Source organism: Rhipicephalus sanguineus, chromosome 1 (assembly GCF_013339695.2).
Source record: "Rhipicephalus sanguineus isolate Rsan-2018 chromosome 1, BIME_Rsan_1.4, whole genome shotgun sequence".
NCBI classification, from domain to species: domain Eukaryota; kingdom Metazoa; phylum Arthropoda; class Arachnida; order Ixodida; family Ixodidae; genus Rhipicephalus; species Rhipicephalus sanguineus.
The window spans coordinates 55,616,566-55,639,776 of record NC_051176.1 but is presented as its reverse complement, the minus strand read 5'-3'; the positions used below and the strand labels follow the sequence as shown (position 1 = coordinate 55,639,776).

General features: G+C 43.9%; 1 long non-coding RNA gene across 1 annotated transcript; it reads left to right on the top strand.

Annotated features, from left to right (window-relative positions):
- The first annotated feature begins 10,533 nt into the window (after positions 1–10,533).
- LOC125757992 (uncharacterized) lies at positions 10,534–15,914 on the top strand. Its single transcript, XR_007415674.1, has 2 exons — positions 10,534–10,732; positions 11,203–15,914. It is a non-coding gene; the product is annotated as an uncharacterized LOC125757992 (long non-coding RNA).
- Positions 15,915–23,211: the final 7,297 nt, after the last annotated feature.

Genomic DNA, 23,211 nt, shown 5'->3' with positions numbered 1-23,211 from the left:
AGGAAAGGCAAGACGACAGCGTTAGCGCTATGTCCTCCCTTCTACCCCTACCTTTGTATCCTTTGGCGCTGTTTAAATTGCGCTAAACACTCAGAACGTCATGGTATACCAAGTCGCCCGAACTGTTGCTCTTACGGTGTGTGTACAAAAAAAAGCCAACAGAGCAAAAAGGCCCACCTGCACGCCTCGTGGCTCTGCGCGCTAGCTGCGCGTTCACTTCGTCCTTGCGGCGTTCACGTGACTCTCACTTAGTCTCTGCAGAAACGGGAAACGCAGGCGATAAAGAAAAAAAGATAAACACGACGACCCCAAGCGCAGTATACGTCATGGAACTCTTCAGCAGAGCGGCGCCGGCCGCTTGGAGAGTATATAAAAAGCGGCGTTCGCGCGACTCGGCTAACTGATGTCTAGGGGATCGGCAGCCATGCAAAAGCATGACTGTGCATATATACGATGATAATCAAAGCAAATGAAGTGAGTACTGACTTCATTAGTGAAAATTAGTTAAACTTAAATAGCGAAAGTGACAGTATAACTAATAGGTTTAACTAGTGAATGTCGGACGTCGATATCAAGGGCACGGTAATATAGCCACACAGGATTGCTTTCACATTCGAGTCGATATAGGCGAATGCACCATGCAAGTTTTGTCTCCGCACTTACATCAGTCGTGCACTGTCGCATTTAATATGAGGCGCAACCAGCCAGCCGTGGTCGCAGCATTGCTATTACGAAAAGAGCGGAGAGGGATCCGCCGTGTAATACGTGATATCAGTGTGCTTTCTTATCTGAACAATAAAAAAACTGACAGGGTGCCGTATGCATTCGCATAAGATGACTCAAAAACGAAAGCCATCTTCGTTTTCTTCTCACTCTATATGCTGATCCTCTCCGCCCCCCCCCCCCCCCCCCCCCAAAGCTTTCTGCTCCTAACGTGGTTTTGCACTGCCTCCAGGATCGGAGGCATTGCAAGCTTTCTGCACCTCACCTATAGTTTTGCACTGCCTCTGTGATCTGCCCACCTTTGACCAAGCAACGATGTCATGCGATGGCGTCATCGTGTGACATTATTGTGACGTCATGATGACGTCGTAACGACGTCACAAATTTTGGCGATCAGTGACGTCGTGATGACGTCATGTGATGCCGCCATCACGTGATGATTTTTTGCGTCACTCGTGTTGAAGCCAACGCCGCGGGCCGCTGACGCCACCGACGCCGACGGTCAATTTTCGCGTTTGATGAGGCAAGTGAGGCCTTAATATACAGACCTAGTGAGCACGAACGGTCTTGGGTCCTAGCGCAGCACGCTTATTCATGGCGCACCGCTGGCTTGAATTCATAACTATACAGGCTGTCTCTCTCGTGGTGAGCTGAAGGTCGGTACGAAGAACACACTATGGAAAGCACGGTTTATACGCAATGCCCGAAAGGCGGAACCCCTTCCACTTTTTTTCTAGAGTGCTTTGCTGCACCACTTGTCACATTGCAACTCATATTTGCTCCCTATACAGTTGAAACTCGATATAACGAAGTGATGACCGCGCTCGAATATCCCGCTCAATCGGGAAGTTCGTAAACTATAGAAAATAATTTTTCTGTCACTCTAAATTTAAAATTGCAGCGTATAGTGATACCCAAAAGCTACGGCGGCATTGTATTTGCCGATATAAACCACGCCTGCCCGCGTTAAATGTCCGCAAGGGTTGCGCGGACGTCGAGCCTCCCGTGTCTGAGAGGTGCAGGCCAGGTATAGACGGTCACGTAAAGTTGTGAAAGGCTGCCGATATGCAAAAACTAAGACGGGAACAACGACTCCAGTGATTGTGAAAGCAAGCCGAGTAAGTTGTGAGAAGACGATCAGTGTCGTTTGTTGCATAAACCATGAAATAACACAAGCAGCCCACCGTAGTATTCCTGTAGGAACATTTATAGGGGCAATAAACCACCGCCATCCCTAGGGCCATTTGGTATGTAAGAGCGCAACCTAGTGCTGAATATGTTATTCATTCATACATAGGCATGCCGTGCAGCCCCGTCAACATAAAACTACAGGGTTGTGACAAGGGCGGTTAGCAAGTTTTATCGCGATGGCGTTGGAGCGCACGCTCGAAGAACACGTCTTCGTCAAAATCGGAAAAAAATCACCGCTTTTTTATTCATTTGCATCAGGAAAAATTACGTTCAATCGGATTTAGTGCCAGTTTCGTTAATTCGGGTTGATGACAACATTGAAACCCATGGGTACCTGCCGGGGCATGGAAATGCTTTCTTTAAACTGGAAAATTCGTGAAATCTGGTTTCGATAGATCGAGTTTTAACATTAGTTCACAATGTTTCTCATCTAACTCGGGCAGAACTAATTAAAAAAAAAGAATAGCCAAGGAGATACGACGACGGGCGCAACGGTGTGTGGTTCAGCCGCCTTGCCAAGTCTGGTGAATTTTACTGTTGAGTATTGATTCACTAATTAGTGAAAACAGTTTAACGAACTTACCAGTCACTCGCACAGTTGTCAAAGCTTGTATGTGGAATTATGCGCCACATTCAAAAGAATCATATCCAATTGTTTCCAGCTTGTTATGTCACGTGTGTGACTGCTCCCGCAAGGAATCTCGTTGGTCTCAGTCACCTTGGTGGCTCAGTGGTTGCGGTCTGCTGATCTGAATGACGGGGGTTCGATCCCAGCCGTGGTGGTCGCGTTTAAACGGAGGCGAAATGCTAGAAGACCGTGTACCGTGCGATGTCAGTGCACTTTAAAGAAGCCCATGGGTGGTAGAAATTATCGGGAACCCTCGACTATACGGCGTGCCTCGCAGTCATATCGTGGTTTTGGCCCGCAAAACCCCACTAATTACTATGCAGAAACTGTTATCCACAGCTTGCTCTCAAGACAGCATATATGTGTAATAAACAGGCCGGTGACTGGTACTGTGTAATACCATTTCATCATGATTCGAAGATTACACATTCTTGCTTACTTCGCAGCAGTGCGCGGTCGAGTATGCTACAAAGAAACAGTCTGTGCACGCTCGCCGATAAGTGCGCTTGGCATCCACGTACATATATATATATATATATATACTCGCGGGCCAAGCTCGCGCCTCGCAAAAGCCTCGACGCCACACCACATCAGATGCACGCATGCAACTTCTATGCGGCGCGAGTCCGCTGCGGCTTGGTCCTTGTCGCCGCGCACACAGGCAGGAGGCTTCTATTTGAGGTGCGCGATGTCGGTATTTGTCGCTACTTTCGGTGCCAAGAACGCTCGCCCGCTGTTGTCTCCGCTGGCGCGCGGGACTACGGCGTAAGAGGCAACCGCGCGGCGAAGGCAATCAGCGGCTTTCTAAATGCATCCACCTGGAAACAATAGCGAAGAAAAACAACGGCCGCGTTTCTCTCAACTTCGGGGGCCGCCAGTGATTAGAGCGAAGGGCACGCTGCGCCTGGTGTCGCGCCAGGCGGCTCGCTCGGCTGTTGCATGCAGGTGGATCGCACCGTGCTCTGGTGGCATGCAGTTGCGACGCAGCCGCGTTGCCAGTCGTTCAGCGCCCTATATACTTCCATGAGAGCGAGGTCGGAGGTTTCGTGGCCGGAAGAGGTTACCCTCAGGCCTAATTCACCCGGAAGCCGCATCGCTAACGCTATACTGAGTCGCACCGTTCCACTACGTGCATTGTATTTTCCCGTGCATATATCCCGCGTTCGGGGCGTTAAATAGCCATCATTTCTTTTTTTTTTTCGCTATTCATGACGTATATATAGGTGGATCTAGTTTTTTAATGGTAACGTTTTTATGAAGGTGAAAGCAGCTACTGTGCAAATCATGTCGAGGACAGGCAGCGCATGGTAATCTAATCGAACAAACGGAATTTTCGAGGACACCTATGAGAACTGTTTGCTGCAAGGATCGATAACTGATCGTTCTTTTCTTCACTATACGCTAATGTAAAGTGTCATGTGCTTAAAATCTTAGAAACCTAATGGTGCCATAGGCGTATATGATGTACTGGGAGAATATGTTGTATTGGCATTGGTAGAATATGATGTATTGGTATAGACCGGCATTTCGGATCATAAGTTTGTTTATTTGGAGATACCATTACATACATGCCATGGCATACATACTGCATACAACCATGCCACTGCATACATGACCAAAAACAGGTAGCACAAGTACGCATATCCTAAGTTTTGACAGAGCCGATGACACAAGCATTATTGATCCTCTTTCACATTGTTTGGATAGCTTCAGTCAGACGAATGACGTCAATGCAATGTAGGCTGAGCTTAAAGGTGTTGTATTTCATTGCGCGAATAGGTTTGTGAGAAGAAAAAAATAATAAATAGAACCCACCGATAGCGCGAGAAATCATAATTTAAAACGGAAAATTAGCCGTGAAAGAAAGAAGCCAAGAAAAGATCACAATAAAATTTCGGCACTAAGCACTGCGCTGCGCACGAAGATGACTGCTGCTAAAACAATTTTCTATGATGTGACACTGACTAATTTTGTGAAGGACGATCCGCCCCGTTTTTGGCGCCACTCGTCACTGGATAACGAAGGTCCCAGGGACATTGTCACCAAGGGTGAACTTGTGTCGCACTGCTCTGGTATAGCAATTTGATTTAATGATTTTTTTAAGCCGTCTTCGCAGATAATTCTGCAGATGGTTATTCACCCTTGGCGTTAGAATTCCCGTACGTTTGACCAACGCCCGATATAAAGGTATCACATAAAGGCATTGTAGCACTTTTGCTTAAAGTTAAAGACATGAAATCTATAGGTCCAGACGGTATACCAAATGTCATTTTACGCAGGTGTGCGGAATGGGTAGCCCGCTATCTCGAGATTATATTTAAGGCATCGCTAGCACAGAAGCGGATCCGAGATGATTGGTTATCTAGTTGCAAAAGTTGTCCCGGTACACAAATCTTGTTAATATATAGCAACACATTGGAAACTATTGGCCGATCTCATTCACGTGTGTGTGCTGCAAGCTACTTGAACGCATAATGTCAAAATAAATATACAGTTACCTTGAAGACAAAAAGGCTTTTCAACTGCACTGAATAACAGAAAACAGATCGACGCTATCGCTTTAGATTTGTCCAAGGCTTTCGATCGGGTTGTACAGTCGTCAGCAAGCTTAACTCGAACGCTCCGCAGCGTGCCCTGAAATGGGGTGCTATGCAGGATACCCCAGGTTCTCGGGAACACGAGTTTGCTCCGAGCTCGAACTACGGCGGTCATGAAAGGAAGACAGTGCGGAGCACGTGATAGCAGCGTTGATAAAAACGGCTACAAGAACGAGCATGGCGTCACAAACGCATGTGAGGCATTTCCGGCGGTTTTCAAAGGAACACCGCTTGCGAACGCGTCAGCTCCGCCATTCAGTCAACATTACAGCTGTGCAGCGACCTCAGCGTGATTGTCGCACTATCTCTTTGACAATTGAACATCGCACCTCCCACAGGCGTGTTCGTGGGCGTTTGTCCTCTTTCGGGCAAGTTCTTTCGTTCCACCTGGAGCGTGGAAGTTTCCACTCTCGAAGGGTACAAGGGCGCACACGCAGCACTCTCGTGCAGCTCGTTTCGCTTCTATCGAATATTACAGATGAATAAACGGACAGGTTACTGTCATTTACAATACACGTCTGAACATTTTTCTGCAGTAACGAATCGGTGGAAGCAATGTCTGCACAAACAAGTAAACAGTAGCATTTCTCGCTGCAAATACCGCCAGGGGCGCTTGCTTCATGGCTGTGAAAGTGCAACCATCGAGACTAGTGCTGTCAATGGCTCATCGTTATAAGCGCTTGTTCATGACGTTGATCCAGCCTGATGTATTATATCTGTTTTGTTATTGTTTTGTAAATTTTGTACATTCACTTCACCCACGTGTTGATGCCCATGAAAGCGGCTGCACGCTTCTCCTTCATTTTATTCTGACGAAGGCCGTGCCACGGTCGAAACGTAATTGAGTAAAAATATGCAATTTTCGTAAGTGTGCTCCTTCATTTCTTCGACTGTATATATATATATATATATATATAATATATATATATATATATATATATATATATATATATATATATATATATAGATATATATATATATATATATATACAGGGTGTTTCAAGAAATGTGTCCAAACTTCTCAAAAAATCAGGAAAATGCGATATTGGCTCGGGGTTTTCAGAACTGCTTTTTCTGTAGCGGCAGGAATCTCAAGGTAGTTAAGGACATCATTTAGGACAGTAATTAGGAAAGTTACATTAATTAACTTTTTAATTAGTGGAGCTAGGTGATTGTGTCAAATGGGAGAATTGAAGTTCTTCATGCGAGGAACCCATCCGAGCTTTGAGAATTCGAAAAAGCGTCCTCTAGTAATTGTTGTGGCGTAATGAAATTCAACGAAATGCAACGGCTTTCAACAGTGAAAGCCATTGAATTCGGTTGAATTTTATCATTTTGTAATTATTACTCGAGGCCGCTTTTTCGAAATCTCAATGTTGGGATGGGTTTCTGGCACGACGAACTTCAATTCCCCAATATGACACAGCCACCTAATTCCATTAATTAAAATGTTAATTAATTTAACTTTCTTAATTACAATCTGAAATCATGTCCCTAACCATCTTAAGATGCCTAGCGCTACAGAAAAAGTCATTCACTCATTTTGCACGTCTCAGAAGAATATGGCAGTTGCGTTCTTCCATGTTTCTGTTTAGGTTTCGCCATTGAATTTGGTTGAATTTCATTACTTCCTAATTATTACTAGATGCCACATTCTCGAAATCTCAAAGTTGGGTTGGGTTTCTGGCATGAAGAACTTCAATTCTCCCTTTTGACACAACCACCTAACTGCATTAATTAAAAAGTTAATTAATTTAACTTTCTTAATTACAGTCCCAAATATATTCTTTCAAATCAAATCAAATCAAATCTTTATTTGTCGCAAAAAATATACACGCATTGGGGTTAGTATATACAGAAGGAGGTCCCATAGCACAAGGCTGAAAGGGGACCTCCTGTCAGAAAATTACATGTTGATAAGTACAACAAAATGGCAGCTGAAAAGCGTTAAGTAATTATTGATAGTAATAAAAACAACGCAAACATGCAATAAAAAATGTCAGTAAAAATGGTAACAAAACAACGTCTAGTAATTATACAAAGCTATGAAAAGAACGAAACATACAATAAAAATGGCAGTAAATCGGGAACATAATGACGTTAATGAATGATATATAGCTGTTGAAACAACTCCAATGTACATGAGTAATAAATGTGAAAATAACGAATACAGTAATGGCACTAAATGTAAGAGAACGCCGATATAGAAATACAGATGAGTTATGATTGTTCTTTTTTAAAAGCTGGTAATGACAATTGTTTAGTGCTTAGTGGTATTGAATTCCAAAACTGAATTCCAAAACCATCTTAAAACCCCTGCCACTACAGAAAAACCAATTCTGAAGGCAGCAATCAAATATCACATTTTCCTAATTTTTTAAGAAGGTTGGACACATTTCTTGAAACACCCTGTATGTATATATATATATATATATATATATATATATATATATATATATATATATATATATATATATATATATATATATATATATATATATATATATATATATATATATATATATATATATATATATATATATATATATATATATATATATATTCGAGGGCAAGGTGTCGCCGAATCTGGGAGTAATAGCAAAAGCAAGCTGTTTGACGCACAAGTGAAAAAAAGCTTGATTCTGACGAAGGCCGGGCCCGGCCTTCGTCAGAATCAAGCTTTCTTTCACTTGTGCGTCAAATAAAGCTTCTTTTCACTTGTGCGTCAAACACCTTGCTTTTGCTGCGTGTACATACATACATACATACATACATACATACATACATACATACATACATACATACATACATACATACATACATACATACATACATACACACACACACACACACACACACACACACACACACGCACACACGCACACGCACACACACACACACACATACATTGGGTATGAAGATCGATGGGTCCGGTACGATAAATGATTGAAGAGAAGGATGAACGTACGAAATGTGGTTTTATTAACGTTTCGGCTGGTGTCCCAGCTGATTTGAACCAAGATTTAAAAAAAAAAAACATGCATTTTAGGAAAGTTGTAACTGTTGTATATTGGTGGGAGTCGTGTGTGCATACAACCTGTATTTTTGTCATTACTAAGCGCTAATTAATTAATTAACTTTAATTAGCCATTTTTATTGTTGCTCCAATCGGTAAAATATTAGCTTTATGTGGTACGTCGCCTCAAATAACCCCAGAATCAAGCATTTATTTTTGCTGAAATCTGCCTGGTTGTTTTTTCCGAGAAAAAAAAAAGCGCGCGAACACGTCAAATATGAAATAGACGCTCGCTAGCGCGCCGCTACTCAAGCGCTTCCAAGCGTCCTTTGATTGATACACGGCTCCGTTCGTTCATTGTACAGGACTTCACACTATTTAATGTTCGCGCATCAAAACACGCTGCTGACGTGTCCATCATCGAGCGTGAAGTCCTGTACAATGCGAACACTAATCGTAGTGTTCTTCCACCTTTTATATCTGTGCGCAGGCAACGGGGTGTTGCACGCATCGGTGTCACTTCCTGCTGTTGCGTAAGCACACTATTCCGGCCTTCAATGGACCGCTGCATGTGGTTAAATTCACTCTAGCGGGGTTCGCATTTCTTGTTGACCCAGGCCAATACTCGCTAGTAAAGTATTCAAATAAGCACGGGCAAAGATGGTAATGTTGTCTAGCTGTTCCGTGGCAAACCTCGCGTCCACGTAAGTTGTACTCACCGCTGGAGGCGTTCCTGCGAAGAGAAAACACGAGCAAGAACAGACATCGAAAGAATACAACTCCACATTTTTTTTCTTCCTTAATACAAAAAGTAATTTGATAAAACTTTCTCAGTCAGTGGACAACAAGTGTTGCTAGTAGATGCGCTATTTGGCATAATTTTACTAGGACCACCTCAATGTTAAATTTACGACTAAACATGTGCGAAAATGAACTGTTTTGCAACTTTGTCGCCAATTGTACACACCATTTCACGCCAGATACGTCTCGAACTATTTTTGGGCTACGGTAAACCTTCCTGGCAATCAGTTAAAACAAAATATTACATTTCACTCAATGTCGTCTTTCTATGAAAAAATCCCCAATATATGGGTCATACCATATTTAAGGCCGCATAAAAAACCCACGAAAGCGTAAACGTTCGTGAAGCTTATTTTAAGTGAGAAGCCTACGATCGTTATGTAGGGAAAATTTTCTCCTAGCATAATTTTTGAAGATATTTTTTGAAAACGCATTTTCCGAGCCATAGTTTCGAGCTTTCCGAAAAACTTCACATACGGTTTGCAGTAATGAAAATTCTTTTCGCCAAAAATACTTTGGCGGAATGCTTCTGGCTTTGGACAGATAGTACTCGATTTTTTTCATTCAAATCGCAGATGGGCGAGCGCCAATGCTGGGACAGTTGGCGTGGAATGAGCCTTTTATCGAAAAATGTGCTTTTGAAGGTGGTAACTGACAGTGCCCGCTTTTAAAGACACGCATCATAGTAGAAAGGAAAAGCCACACGGTTCCTTATCCGCCGTCGCCGCCCCTGTCCCTTCCGGAAGCTCTCTGCACCTCACGTGGTGTCACACTGCTGCCAGGGATCCGCCCACCTTTGACCAAGTGACGATGTCATCTGATAACGTCATGCCACGTGACGTCCTAATGACGTCACAATTTCGGGGATGATGTCATAATGACGCCATAGTAACCACCACAGCCAACCATACATGCTGTAATCGTGACGTCATCTGTGACCCCGTGACTTTTTGCATCGTTCGTGTTGACGCCGAAGCCACCGCCGCCGACGGTCACTTTTCGCTTTTGATGAGGCATCTAGTGTCATCTTCATCAAATCGCACCGGGGTGCCCTGGTGCGTCGTATCGTCCCATCAACGTAGCGCCAGGGCGTCCCGGAGCTCACCAGTGCGAATGGTCGAAGATGGCATAAGACTTCCGCGTTAAAAGCGGGGAAGGGTGCGACGGGAAGCATCGCGCTCGAAGTGCATGTATGAAAGATCACACTCTCAGAGGCCACCCTTTCGGCGGATAGCAAATAGCATTGTTTTTTGCTTGCCCTCTGAGCAGCAACGCAGCTTCAAACAATCCGAAATTATTTAAAAAGCTCTGTTCGTTTTACTAGTTTTATTATGAGCAAGGCGCAGTCAGAGTGGTGCAACAACTGTTGAACTCCAGTCTTGGAGGCTAATGCTGATACAGCTGGAGGAACAACTGTTGACAATATGTCAGATACATTTCAGACACTGCTTACCATAGCCTTCTTACAGTAATTATAGCCTGGCACATAGTTTTCAAGAAGGTTGGTTCTCTGTTTTTTTTTTTTTTTTTTTCACCATTTGTTCAGCAAACGTCGGCAAAGTGTGGGTATAGTGTGGGCAACCATGTTCATGATGGCTGCAGACGCCAATGTGTCGAGTCCATTTAGCTCATTGTCGGCAGCGTTTTGAGAGATTTCGGCATGTTATTAGCATTAGTCAGTGTTCAAGAAAACACCTACGCGCTTCGCCAAATAAGAAGAACGTAGCGCATCGGCGTATTGTTCTAGGACTCACCGGATGCTCACGGAGAGACTGAGTATGTCTGCACGTCCTGTCGGCTGTGTGTCCTGTTTGGTGGCATCGTTTACCTGTATTCGCAGCGCTCACATTCAGCCTTGTCCTCTCAAACACATTCCTGAGCAGCGATGTCGCCTTCCGCCTGCCTGCGGTGACGCTATATGTTCCTATTATTAGGCGATGAGTTACAGCGAAAGCTTTACGTGCGCTAAGCCGTGTCAATGGTCATTTAGAAGTTGTATTCCAGATCATTAGATCACCGCATGAAAATACGAAGGTGTACTTATGATCATCTACAGCTGCATGTGGAGGCATGAAAAAAAAACTTTGCCTTGTGTAGTTTTTTATACGATTCCTAAGCCAATATTGAGCGACATGCAACCCACGTAACTCCCGAATGTTCATTCCGAATCACTTTAAAGGAAGTGTTGGTCTGTCAGGCTTGGTTAGTAGGAGCATTGCGCTGAGCCCAAGGCTTTCGTTTTGCAGGAGCGGCCTTCCATTAGCACAAGAGGGAATGAACAAGGCGGCTCCAGTCCCTGGTATTGCTGAATCCGTGGGCGACATCAAACGACGCTATGAGGACACGGCACAAGTGCTGTTCTTGGAACGTCGAGAGAAACAGCGTCCTTCGAGTTTTCTCTCCTACGGAGAGACGAAGAAGTGCTACGCATACAGTGGCACGGGAAAACCGTACGTCGATGTAAAGGAAGGAGTTCGTGCCGACCAGCAGTCATTTCAGAGTCAGATTTGCAGCATCATGTAGTGGTGGTGGCCTAGCAATGCAGTCGTCACAGTGACCAAAAATATAGGGGCCCGAAGGCAGCACGTTTCTTCTCTTTTTTTTTATTTGTTCCTTTTTTTGGAATGGGAGCATACTACTGACACAGTTCCGCCCAGTTGTGATCCACGGCCTGCAGCGTTTTTTGCCAGGCCCAATCTAGTCTTTCTTGTGGAACTGTTCACTCGATGTTTTAATTTCGCAGGCCCATCTCTTTGAGTTATACAAGCCATGCAAGCATTGAATCGATGCCACTGTGTGTTTGGTGACCTGTTATAACTGATATGTAGACGTTTGATTGCTACAACAGACACTTGTGTGCCGTCTAGACCAGGCAATGCCACTATGTTTTATTTTTATTTTCATCAATGTAAAAAGTTGTTTCCCGAGCACCTTTTACAACTTTCTGCACATGGTATGTTATATAGTGTAATGTAGTGCTTAAAATGCAAATCGCAACTCTTTTTTAGTCTCATGATCCTCAGTTTGTGTCCTTTTAAATAGAGCAATGACAGTATTTCTTTCTGTATATGTTACAACGTGAAAAGGGGGTGTTCATCCCCATTTGTTTTTCTGTTGTGAAGCTTTGTATGTGTACCGAAATGAAGCCACTGTGAAATGAACTCCAAGGACCAAAACTAAATGGACCACAGTTCTGCAATGGGTGTGCACTGGCATGTGGCCAACATAGGAGTTAGAGCGTAAACATGGGAGTTAGAGCGTAAGCGTGTCATGCCGTGACTCTGGTGTGCTTATGCATGAGCATAACATGTTCCTTAAACCCCATGAGACCATGTGATAGTGCTACCTAGATTTCAAAGCGGTGTGCTGCTTACCTCATAGTACAAGTGAAATGTGTATTCTTGGTCTAACAGTGTGGGTGGGGCACGCGAGCTTTGTAAAACACAAACACGTGCTGCTGCTGTAAAGATGTGAGGTGAAGTGGTGGGAGCACACAGTGGAATAGATGCACAAACTGGGGTAAGGTGCTTCGGACACCTTATGCCTGTTTTTGCAGCTTTTATTTCATGCTGTTACTGTGGTCAGTTGAAAAAAAGAAGTGAATGCATGTCCCTTTGTGTAAGTTGAAACAGTAGTACGGAAAGCCGAGCTAGTTGGTACGAATGCATAGTGCAATAGCGCAAGAAACACAGGGACACAGGCTCTCTTGCCTGTGTCCCTGTGTTTCTTGCGCTATTGCACTATGAAGTTGAAACAGTTAGTAATATAGGCTGGGAAAAAAAGTGTGAAGCTATTGCTTCTTGGTAATATTCACACACGTTGGTGTCGCTGTAGCAAGCATTATTGTGAAATGTGTTGCTTGCGTATGAAAAAAAAAAAAAAAAAACTTACCGGGTCTAGTTGCACCTTTCCTTGAAAGCTGTGTTGTACAAGCAGGGTGGTGAGGAAAATTGCCCAAAGTGGAATCGTTGTGCTGTGCATTGTAAGTTATCCAAAAGTAGCCCCTAAGGTGCCAATAAGCTATTACGATTGCATTTGTCTTTGCCTCAAGGTGCTTTCAAAGTTTTTTTCTACAGAATGATTGTCCAGTTGTCACCACCATTATGCACAGAAAAAGAAAAAGGCTATTGAGCTGCAGTTTCATGTACAAAATTAACTTCAGGGGTTTGACGTGCCAAAACCACGATGCGGTTATGAGGCACGCTGTGATGGGGGAGACTCTGGACTAATTTCGTCCACCTGGGGCTCCTTAATTTGTACAGGTGTTCTTCCATTTCGCCCCATTGAAATGTGGCTGATGTGGCCAGGAATCAAACCCCTGCTCTCAAGCTTAGCCACGCAATACCTTACCTCCTAAGCTAGCATGCCAGGTGTGCATGAAATAGTGTTGAGGGACAAGGCGAAGCATTAGTGTAAAAGAGCTGCTAACCTTTTACAACGATCATTCGCTGTAGGCCACCCCATGGTTCAATCGTGGAACTGGGATATTTTGCTACTGTACGGAAGCTTAGACGAGACACCTTTCAAGTGCATGACGGCTGCCTGCCATCTCCCTTCCCATTTCCACCAACTCGATAGGGAGCCCTCGGCAAGCCCTGTTGAAAATTTAGGCAATGCACTAGGAGCCTTGTGAAGGGCCATTAAAGGGGTCATGAATCACTTTTCCAAGTAATGATCTAATGACCTCAGTATCGGAGTTTACTGCCCCCCAAATCGATTGCCACAAAAATTTCTCGAATCCGTCAAGAATGAGCGAAGTTACGGGGTTTGGGCGCATGCTCTCAGCGCTTTCTCTCCTTTCTCGTGCTGACGAGCGCACTGGAAGCTACATGGGGAGGGATGGCATGAGGGAAAGAAGTTACGTCAGCGCGCACGTCGTGAAACGCGATCGCTCTCCCGCTGTGATTCGCGAGCGTGGCTACCGTGTACTGAGGAGTGCGGCGCCGGCAAGTGGCGGCACCCCGTGGCAAGAAGCGCATCTGATCCGAACGCCACTCTCGATTTACGTCGGCTATCGGCCAATGAGGATGCTATGTCTTTTGCGACGCGGCGATGCAGATCGCGACGTCAATCGGCAGACGCCCCGCCCACCGACGAGAGTGAGAACCGGCCTCTGTTTGAAAAGAGGGCGCCTGAGAAAACAGCAACTTCGCGTTCCGCTTGTAGCCTTTACGCGGCGCGCATGACTGCAATACTTGGCTGAGCAGTTCATAGCCGTGTCAGCTTTCCACAGGATGTGTTTTTTCAACAAGCCCAAGGGGTGCTTCATGACCCCTTTAAGGGAGTGCTCTACAGCAGCGATATTTTAAAACGGTTTAGTAGTGGCCGAGATGCAAGCAGATGGATGTAAAACGGTGGCGCCTCCCCTTCCCCACTTGGGGGCTCTTTCTTTTTTGCCTCGACAAGTGCCCACAAGTAACATTTGTATAGCTCGTCATGTTTTTGTCACAACCGACAACTTCCTCATCCATCTTTGCCCTCTTTTCTCTTCGGTATGGTGCATTTCCAGAGAATTCAGCATAATCCGGACTTTGCAGGAGTCCTAGATGTCTTCCCAGTGCTCTTGGCTTTTTGTATGCTGCATGGTGCTGTGTGATGCAAAAGCGCCATGCGCATGTGTCATCTTACTCGCAGCCACAGTTGTCTCCTCTGAGGAGAAATGTGCGCAGGCTTTTGTCAGAATTTTTCTGTTGTTTTTGCAGTGTACATTAGTGAATACCTTGTGGATGCACGACTACGAGCAGTGTTTGTTTGCACTGCCGAAACCTGGTGAGGGGCCCTTTAAGGGATGGTTTGCCTTGTTGAACTTAATATTACTGTGCTTGTTGAAATACACTTCTGCTGCAAGTACACAATATGACAATGCGTTTCCTTACAATGCAAACCTGTTTTCTTCTCAAATGTATGTGAAATTTTCAGAATCCACTCTCGACAAAACTTTCTGGACATGCAAAAACAGCATTATTTTTCTTTTTCTCTTATTCAGAGAAGTCAGACACTAGTTGCAATTAAAGTTGATAGAGAAATAAAAAATTGTGGTTATGACAGTGACACCTAAGCACTTGTGCATGACTGTGAATGAATTAAAATCTATAAAGGAAACTGTGTGTGAAGTCTAGCAAATTTTGCGATGATTGGTCTGGCATCGAGCAGACTTTAATAATGCAAGCACTCGACACTCGGTGTATTCTGTACCATCGCAAAGCCACATAAGAACCAGGAACATGCACTGATTAACAGTGAGTAAATAAAGGAACCTTTAGCATGGAGTCAATGTTTCAACAAGGACTTGTACTTGTTCAGAGCATTTCCAAAAAGCACCACTGTCGAAATGTCTCTTCCTAGCTACGGTGTTCCTTGTTTGCCCTATGTTAGTTTGTGTTGTTGCCATCTTGCGATAGCTTTCTCTTGTTAATATCAGATACATGCGATTTGTGCGTGTAGCTGTTAGTCTTTCAGTTTGAGCTCTCCATGACAAACACTTTCCATTGCACGTGGCAACATGTGAAATTGTACTCCACTAAAAGTCCGTTGTTCCTTTAGCCCGAGCAGCATTTGAACTTTTGACTGGCACAGAACTTGTGCCAAATATTTGGTACATACCTCTGTATGCAAAATTTGGTACGTGATGTGTGTTAGTTTCATTGCCAAGCTGCACATGCACAATGTCTATTTAATGTGCCTGATTTTTTTTTTTAAATTACCCTTACCTAACAGTGCTTAGAATACTTTCCTGCTCAAGGAAGTTGTGCGTCCTGCCTGGGAACTTGTTCATTTATTGTGTGAAGAGCGCGGTTACATGCATCTCCATTTGGGACAAAATTGTGGTGGACTGTGTAGCAAGTGAGGAAAGTTTTCCTTTTTTTTTTATTTAGCATGAAATTTGATTTTCTGTGCTTGGTGCCTGCAGTCACAATGACTTATAATAAATTTGCAGATGTCAGAACTGGGCAAGCCACACACAAGGTTATAGGCTTTATGATAGATATGTGGATTTCCAGTTTTCATTAAAAATTTTCAAAATTGCTCTCACGCTGTATCATCTCTGAGGTCACCTTTATATAGCAGCTGTAACTTCTCTAATTACATCTAGTAAGCAGCCATCTCTAAAAAGAAGCTTTTGAAGATCCTTAAACCTTTTAAGCTTATCCACTTTGCATAACTGATTACTGGTTTTGTGGCAGGGGAAACAGCAGGAAATGCTGAGCTCTTTTCAGTCCAGAGTGAAAAGTCATATAATGGGTGTGTAAAACACCAAGGAATGGGTCACATTATTATGAGTTGTCACCGTGTCACCTCTTTTATTTGGCAGTGGCTCTGCTATGAAGGCACAGCATTCCATTTTGCTCGAATTTGAAACTGTGACTAAGATATCTAAAGTTCGTTTTGTACAAGTTGTCGCAGTGCGTTGGGACCCTTAGACTTTTGAATTGAAAACAATCTTGCATGCAGAAAGAAAAGTTGTCTTTGATCGGCATAGTACATGTCCAAGGCTGCACTGTAAGCAGCTAAGAGTTCACTAAGTTTTTTTTTTTTTTTTAAGCTTGTCATTGAAGTATTGGAGATGAAAATGCAGCAGTTTAATGGGGTACTAAAGAGAAGTGAAACAAAAGTCCAATTTATATCAACGAAGTATTTCTTAAAAACTATATTCTAGTGGCATTGAAAAGGTAAGAGGTTGATTTCTAGAAAAAAGAAAATGAAAGCCAAAGTAACATTTTTAAAATTTTGCACAGAGACTGTAGTGCTGGTAAGTCAGTGCCACATGTGCACCAGATTTCAAAGTGTAATAATGTAGGATTTAGGCATGTGTAGTGTAGTAAACACTCACAACTTGGCAACTTCAACTTTCTTAGAATGCAATATAGCTTATTTTTACCCACAGAAAGTTGGGTAGGCATGAGACTATGCTGTCAAAATGTATGCTGTTACAATGAGCTGGTGTGGGAATATCATGATGTTACCAGTCATCTTTCATTTTTGCATTTTTTCTAGCTTACCATACCTTTTCTCATGATAACGGTGGCTTCTTATGGAATTGTAGAAGGGCAATTCATTAGCACAGTACAAATTATTTTTCTCTTTAATGTCCCCCTAATATTCATTGCTTGTTCTTTACAGTTCATTCATTAGCAAACTATTCTGGTCTGTATTAGTATTCTTGAGGTGTTTGTAGCGAATTTATTTGACATGCTTTCTGTGTAATTGTAGCCACGTAGTTAGCAGTGCATACTAATCATGACATGCGCTATAATACATCACATCATCATCGTTCATATGTTCTTTGCTTTGGGCAGCATATTGCACATTTGTAGGAACCTGAACGATGGAACACAATGTTTCCACATACAGGTTGCTAAATAGTGGTAGGATCATCTATTTGGCAGCTTGTGAGAAAAGCTGTAGATGAAAATTGATTAAGTGCAGGTGCTGTGGCACTTCACGATTGAGCCATTTATGCAAGTGTTGGGACTGTGTGGCATATGCAGTGCAGTGCTTTTGGTGTACAATAAGAGTAGCATGCACAAAATTAATCTGGAGCTTTGCACTGTGGTATTCCTCAGGCCGCTAAACCACCTTCGATATTTTTTTAACATTTCAAGTAAACACCCACAGAGTTCGGAATGTCACGATCAACAGCACCAAACACGGCAGTACCAGAACCTTTTAAAAAATCATGTGCACATCTCCAGGCCTTTCCGTTATCCCCAGCACTGGTCGCGACGTCACGAGTGTGATTAGGTGATGTCACCTGGAGCAGACGCTGCTGACTGGTCGAACAATAACCTGTTTGTCTGCTAGCATCTAGGTGCGCTCCCTCACCGTGTTGCTTGGCACATGTTAAGGAGAACATACCAGCCGACGAACGGAGTGTAGCAAATGAAAGAGCGAAACGAACGACGGCTGCGTTTTGATGATCAAACGCACATAACTCCACCATTACGGCGCCATTTCGAAAAATTCTCACAGCTGTGTGTCCGTTGTGCACTCGTGCACAGTTGCAACGCCACAACTAAATTTGAACCTCTGCGCGGTTTTGGGGCTCTTTAAACCCCACAATTTATGATTATTTTTTTCACATGCTAACCTGCAAAAAGCAGAGTAGTAGCTTGCTGAACGGCTGCTTATTCTCCATTGTAATATGATTGCTGGATACAGCTACAGCAGAACCAAAGATAGCTACTTTCTGTCCATCCAGGCCACTGAAAAAAGTGATCTATGTTAACATGAATCAACTAGTTCTTTCTACACCTAGCTTCTTCAGAAACTTTGTTTGTACCTACTTCTAGTGCACGTCAACCTGATGCCAGTCTGATTAATTAAAACACCCCTAGTATATATACATGGTGCTTTTACCTAAAGTGACAACAGACTTCTGCCCCACCAAGCACATTAATGTAACCCCAGAGTTGGAGGGATGTGTAGGCACATGCTCTTGGGATACTTTGTCAGTCGCTCAGGAGTGCTCAAATGGCAAAACAATGCATCTGTGCAGCTCTCAGTGCTTTCATTTCAGTTTGCAAAACTGAGCAATGTCTTTTAACCAATGCTTGTTTTATTCGACTCCTTCCTCAGGAGGTGATGACAGATTGGAAGCAGAGTAGCCTTTAGCACAAAAAGTAATAATAATATATGGGGTTTAATGTCCCAAAACCACGATATGACTATGAGAGACACTGTAGTGGAGGGCTCCAGAAATTTCGGCCACCTGGGGTTCTTTAACGTGCACCTAAATCTAAGTACACGGGCCTCAAACATTTTCGCCACCATCGAAAATGCAGCCGCCGCGGCCGGGATTCGATCCCGCGACGTTCGGGTCAGCAGTCGAGTTTAGCACAAAAAGCAAAAGAAGCTTGAGAAGGTATGGAATGCGTGACGAGCGATGGAACCCAAAATGATAGGGAACGTTAGGAGATGGGAAGACAGTAGTATAGATTACCGAGAGCAAATGGAGCTAGCCGCTTTTGTAGCTGACATTGAAGAAAAATAAACAGAGTTTGGAAGACCATGTAATGGCACAATAGATAACTACAATCGGTTACAGTTCCAGAGTGCCAAGAAAACAGAAGTGCAGTTGCAATTGCTTATCACCTTTTGTCCTGTAGTGGACATAAATATGATACTGAAAACGACAAAAAAATAGGCACGCTACTGAGCGTGGACTCCTATAGTTTTTCTCTTGTCTTTCTCTTTTGCAGTCTTTTTTTCTAGTGTATTTCAGATAAGCAGGCAGGGTGGAGTGGGTAAGAAGTGGCAGTGATTACATAACTGGGGATATTTTTGCAACATGTTACCTCATCTGTTTCTCAGGATGAAGTACAGGCAATGAACATACACTATTGAAAAAAACTAATTGTGCTTTGTGAAAATTTCAGCACATACACTTAAAAAGCTATCAGTTGCTGTTCTCAGTATTGTCCTATGGTATGTGCATGTTTTCCACTTGGGTCGGGTCAGTAACGTATGTCATTTTCCTTCATTGCTGCTGCTGTAGCTCCACTGTTTACTTTGCTCGTTTCACGGTGCCTAATGTCGCCTATACTCTCGAGGTTGTGAGTGTGTAGATTTCTTGTGTTTGTGTGTGTATGTATTTTCTTTCTTTTCTCTCATTTGCTTTATCATCTGTTACACATGCAGTAGCATTCTGCACAGAGCCTATTGCTTGAATGATGTCTCCTGTTAGCGATTCCGATTCATGCACACATTTTGTGACATCAGTGACGAGATGTTTGTGTCACGCGACACAGTTTTCTTGTTAATCAGATTTCTTGTAATATGAAAGTTTTATCGGCAGTGAGTAGGCTACATGGTGAAAATAATGTGGTGTTAGGTGTTGAGAAGCTGGTGTAAGGTTAGTGGGTGACCGAGCGGAATCTATCCAAATAGTTTAGCTCAGAATGCCAAAAAATGCAAAATGTGCATCTTTGTTGTCCGTTAATGTATATGGCTGCAGACGACAATGAAAGGAAGAGCTGATGCCTGACAACAGTTGTTAAGCCACTGTTTCTTTTTGTGAGCATCGTGTATGTTGTGCAGTGCATTGGCCACGAACAGTGCTCTTATGTGAATTCTTTTGCTTCAAGATCACAGTTGCTGACTGATTTGATGAAACTTGCCTCTCATTGAGCTGATTTCTATGCAAGACATTAATAAACCTTTACATTAGTTCAGCGACTGGCGCCAATGCAATCCTTACAGCAAAATCGTGACGCTAGAATGCGATGCCATAAAAAAAAAACATTGCAGCTTCAGCCAAAAGGTAAACCATCGACAGCAGCAGCAAGGCAGTCACACAAACTAAATAGGCAGAGTAAATTGAAGAAAATGCGTGCTTGCTACCAGGAGAGACACTGGAATTTTTCTTCTCGGTAGACAGCCACATTTAAAGAGGTCCACTAAGGTGCTAGCTATAAGGTGAGCGAGGAAAGGTAAGGGGGGGGGGGGGGGCAGGTATTTTCTTGCTTACTATACTCGAGGACAACTTTTCTTGGCAATGAAGCGAAGGCGACGGAGCTAAATCACACGAACCTACTGCCAATGAATGTCGTTCCACAATTGTGTCCATATTTTCTAAGCGAGATATAAAAACTACTCCTTTATTTTCTACATGGAGCTCTTGTGGAATTTGTACTTATTTCACTTTATACGTTGCCACTTTGCAATTTTGCACGCGTGACAAAGTCCCGCCTTTTACGTGTACCTCAAAAGCTAAGCAGCGTCTGCATTGGCATGCAATGCTGATTGTGCACAGCCATCACTATCCACAGTGGTACCAGACGAGCGCCAAACCGGACTGCTTTGCGTAGGAGTGCATGTGAAGAAGCACCGCCCCCAAGCGTGCCTTTCACTACCAAGAAAAGTTGTCCGCAAATGTAGTACTAACTATCCAAAGACTCATATGAACAGAGTTGCAATGCTTGCATGGCGATGTGGAGTGCCCAACAATTGCAAGCACACACGCTTGCCCCAAAGCAAACATTCCATCCTGTTGCTCCTTTCATCGTTTCAACTTTGCCATGCCTACAAACCTCAACAGATCACCTGACCTCCAATGGTGTGCATGAGTCACCAGCCTTTTCGGCTTGCTTTTGCTTCACTTGTCTCGATATTTGCAGTAGATCACGCTACCTTTTTTTTTAAACATGCACTGCAAGGGCCAAGAAAGCTCGGTGGGCAGGCAGGGCCACACATGCACCATCGTGCCCGAGAGAGCATGGTGGCACCAACAATAATGGTATGAACATGCCTGATGTGTCCATATATTTGCTGTTGTAAAAAAAAAAAAATAGTACACATCACCATTGCAATACTACGTGCATCCATACATCACTCTAAGTTTGAGTAGCTTTGTCATTTCTCTTGCTTGTCACATTTGATGTCGGCTGAGCCACTCTTAGTGCACTTTGTTGCAGCGCCTTTCACAGTAAAGGCCATCTTGATGCTAAAACAATGAGCTAATGTGTATGAAAGATTACAAATGCAAGGGAGTTGCAGCTCCCTTTTTTAAGTGCGAATGCACTTTATAAGCGAGCCTGAATCCGCCGTCCCATAGCAACGGCGCGAGGAGCGGAGAGGAGCGTCTGTAGCAACGGCGCAGCTACGTCACGCCCCACGTGACTGCGCGCGCTCCGCCCTCCGCTCCGTGGCTGCGCGCGCCCCGCGCATTGCCTGTGGTGATGAAGGCCGGCGGCGAGACTCCGAACGAAAGCGTGCGAAGCGAGCCGAGCACCCCGAAGCCGATCTGGCGCGGGGACGCGCGATGCGTGAGCGAGCGCGGGCCCTCGAATTCGATCGGCCGGACGCGCGCTTCAAGCGAGACTTCCTGGACCGCAGCTTCGGATATAGCTGCGCGGTGTGCGATCGACCTGTGGTTCGACAACAACCTGAGCCCCATCTCGGGCGTGCGCAACGCCGCCAACAAGTTGAACGCGTTGCGGGTTCTTTGGAACGAGTTCGGAAGACAGATCATTATCATCAGTAAAAGTGCTTTGCACTTAAAAACGGCCAGACCTCCGTGGGTCGGCTGGCGTGTGCTCTCTCGCTGCCGTCTCCTTCGCTCGGCTCTGCAGTTTAGTCGCGCGCGCCCCCCCATAGCATCACCCCGTGCTTCGCACTTCCTCATACTCCCCTTCGGGGAAATGCGGGTTTTTTTTATTTTTAATAAAGCTTGCTGTCCTTTTATGCTTTCTTGGTCACTGCTTGTGATGGTTACAGAATCTTGTATATGATGTGGGTGTGCAAGATCTGAAAATTTGTATTTGATTCATATAGTTCAATTCTTATACACATTATAGTTCAGTTCTTTTGGGGGACTCATTTACAGCTTTTATACAAATAAAAGTGAGTATTAGAGCCTGCAGGAAAAGAGGCAGGTATAGGCTGCACACTTCAAGTCAACTTGATCCTAGGTTCCTGCAGCCATTGCTGAGCCCTTTTTTTTTAAATAACCCTGAAGGCCCTCATAGAGGGTATTACATAGGGGACAAACATGACATCATTGTTATAATAAATGGTAAACATAACAGGTACACAAAAAAGGTTGATAAATTGGAAAGGGTAAAAGAACAAAACGCTATACATGTAAAAGGATAAACTGGAATTCATGTTAATGTATACAGTGTCCCACATAATTTTAGCCAAGACTTTAAACATGAAAGGTGCGTTGGAAGGAAATTGAATCGAGCGCATACTATTTGCAATGGCCTATAGATCAGGCTATTTCTTTTATTTTCCCCTTAACTATCTCATGTTTAATTACCCAACTTTTTAGTTATTCGCTGAGACCCAACATATGTATGCAGAGCTGTAGAGCACCTTCAGAAAACATTGAGAGAAGTGTTTCCTGCACAGTGCGTTTCACGTAGTCCTTTTTTTCACGTTGAAAAAAAAAAGCACCCACCTGAAGTATGAAAAAAAGTGAAAGAGCACTTGCACACTGCTATTACGCTGCTCAAGCGTACAACCGGTGAACCAGGTCATCTGCAGAGCTTTATGGCCGCTTTATAGCCTTGGCAGTGCTCGGCCAGCAGCATGTATTTCCACCATCATCCAACAAAAGCCAGAGGCCCAGATGCCGGCCACCATCACAACACTCTGCTGCTACCCCTTGGCCACAGTCACGCTACAGGCGACCTTGTTCACCAATTGCACGCTTGAAAGCAGCAGGATAGCAGTGCACAAGTGCTCCAGTACAGGTTGTTCATATCGCTATATTCATTATAAACAAAACTCAGACTTATGCTCAAAGAAAAACA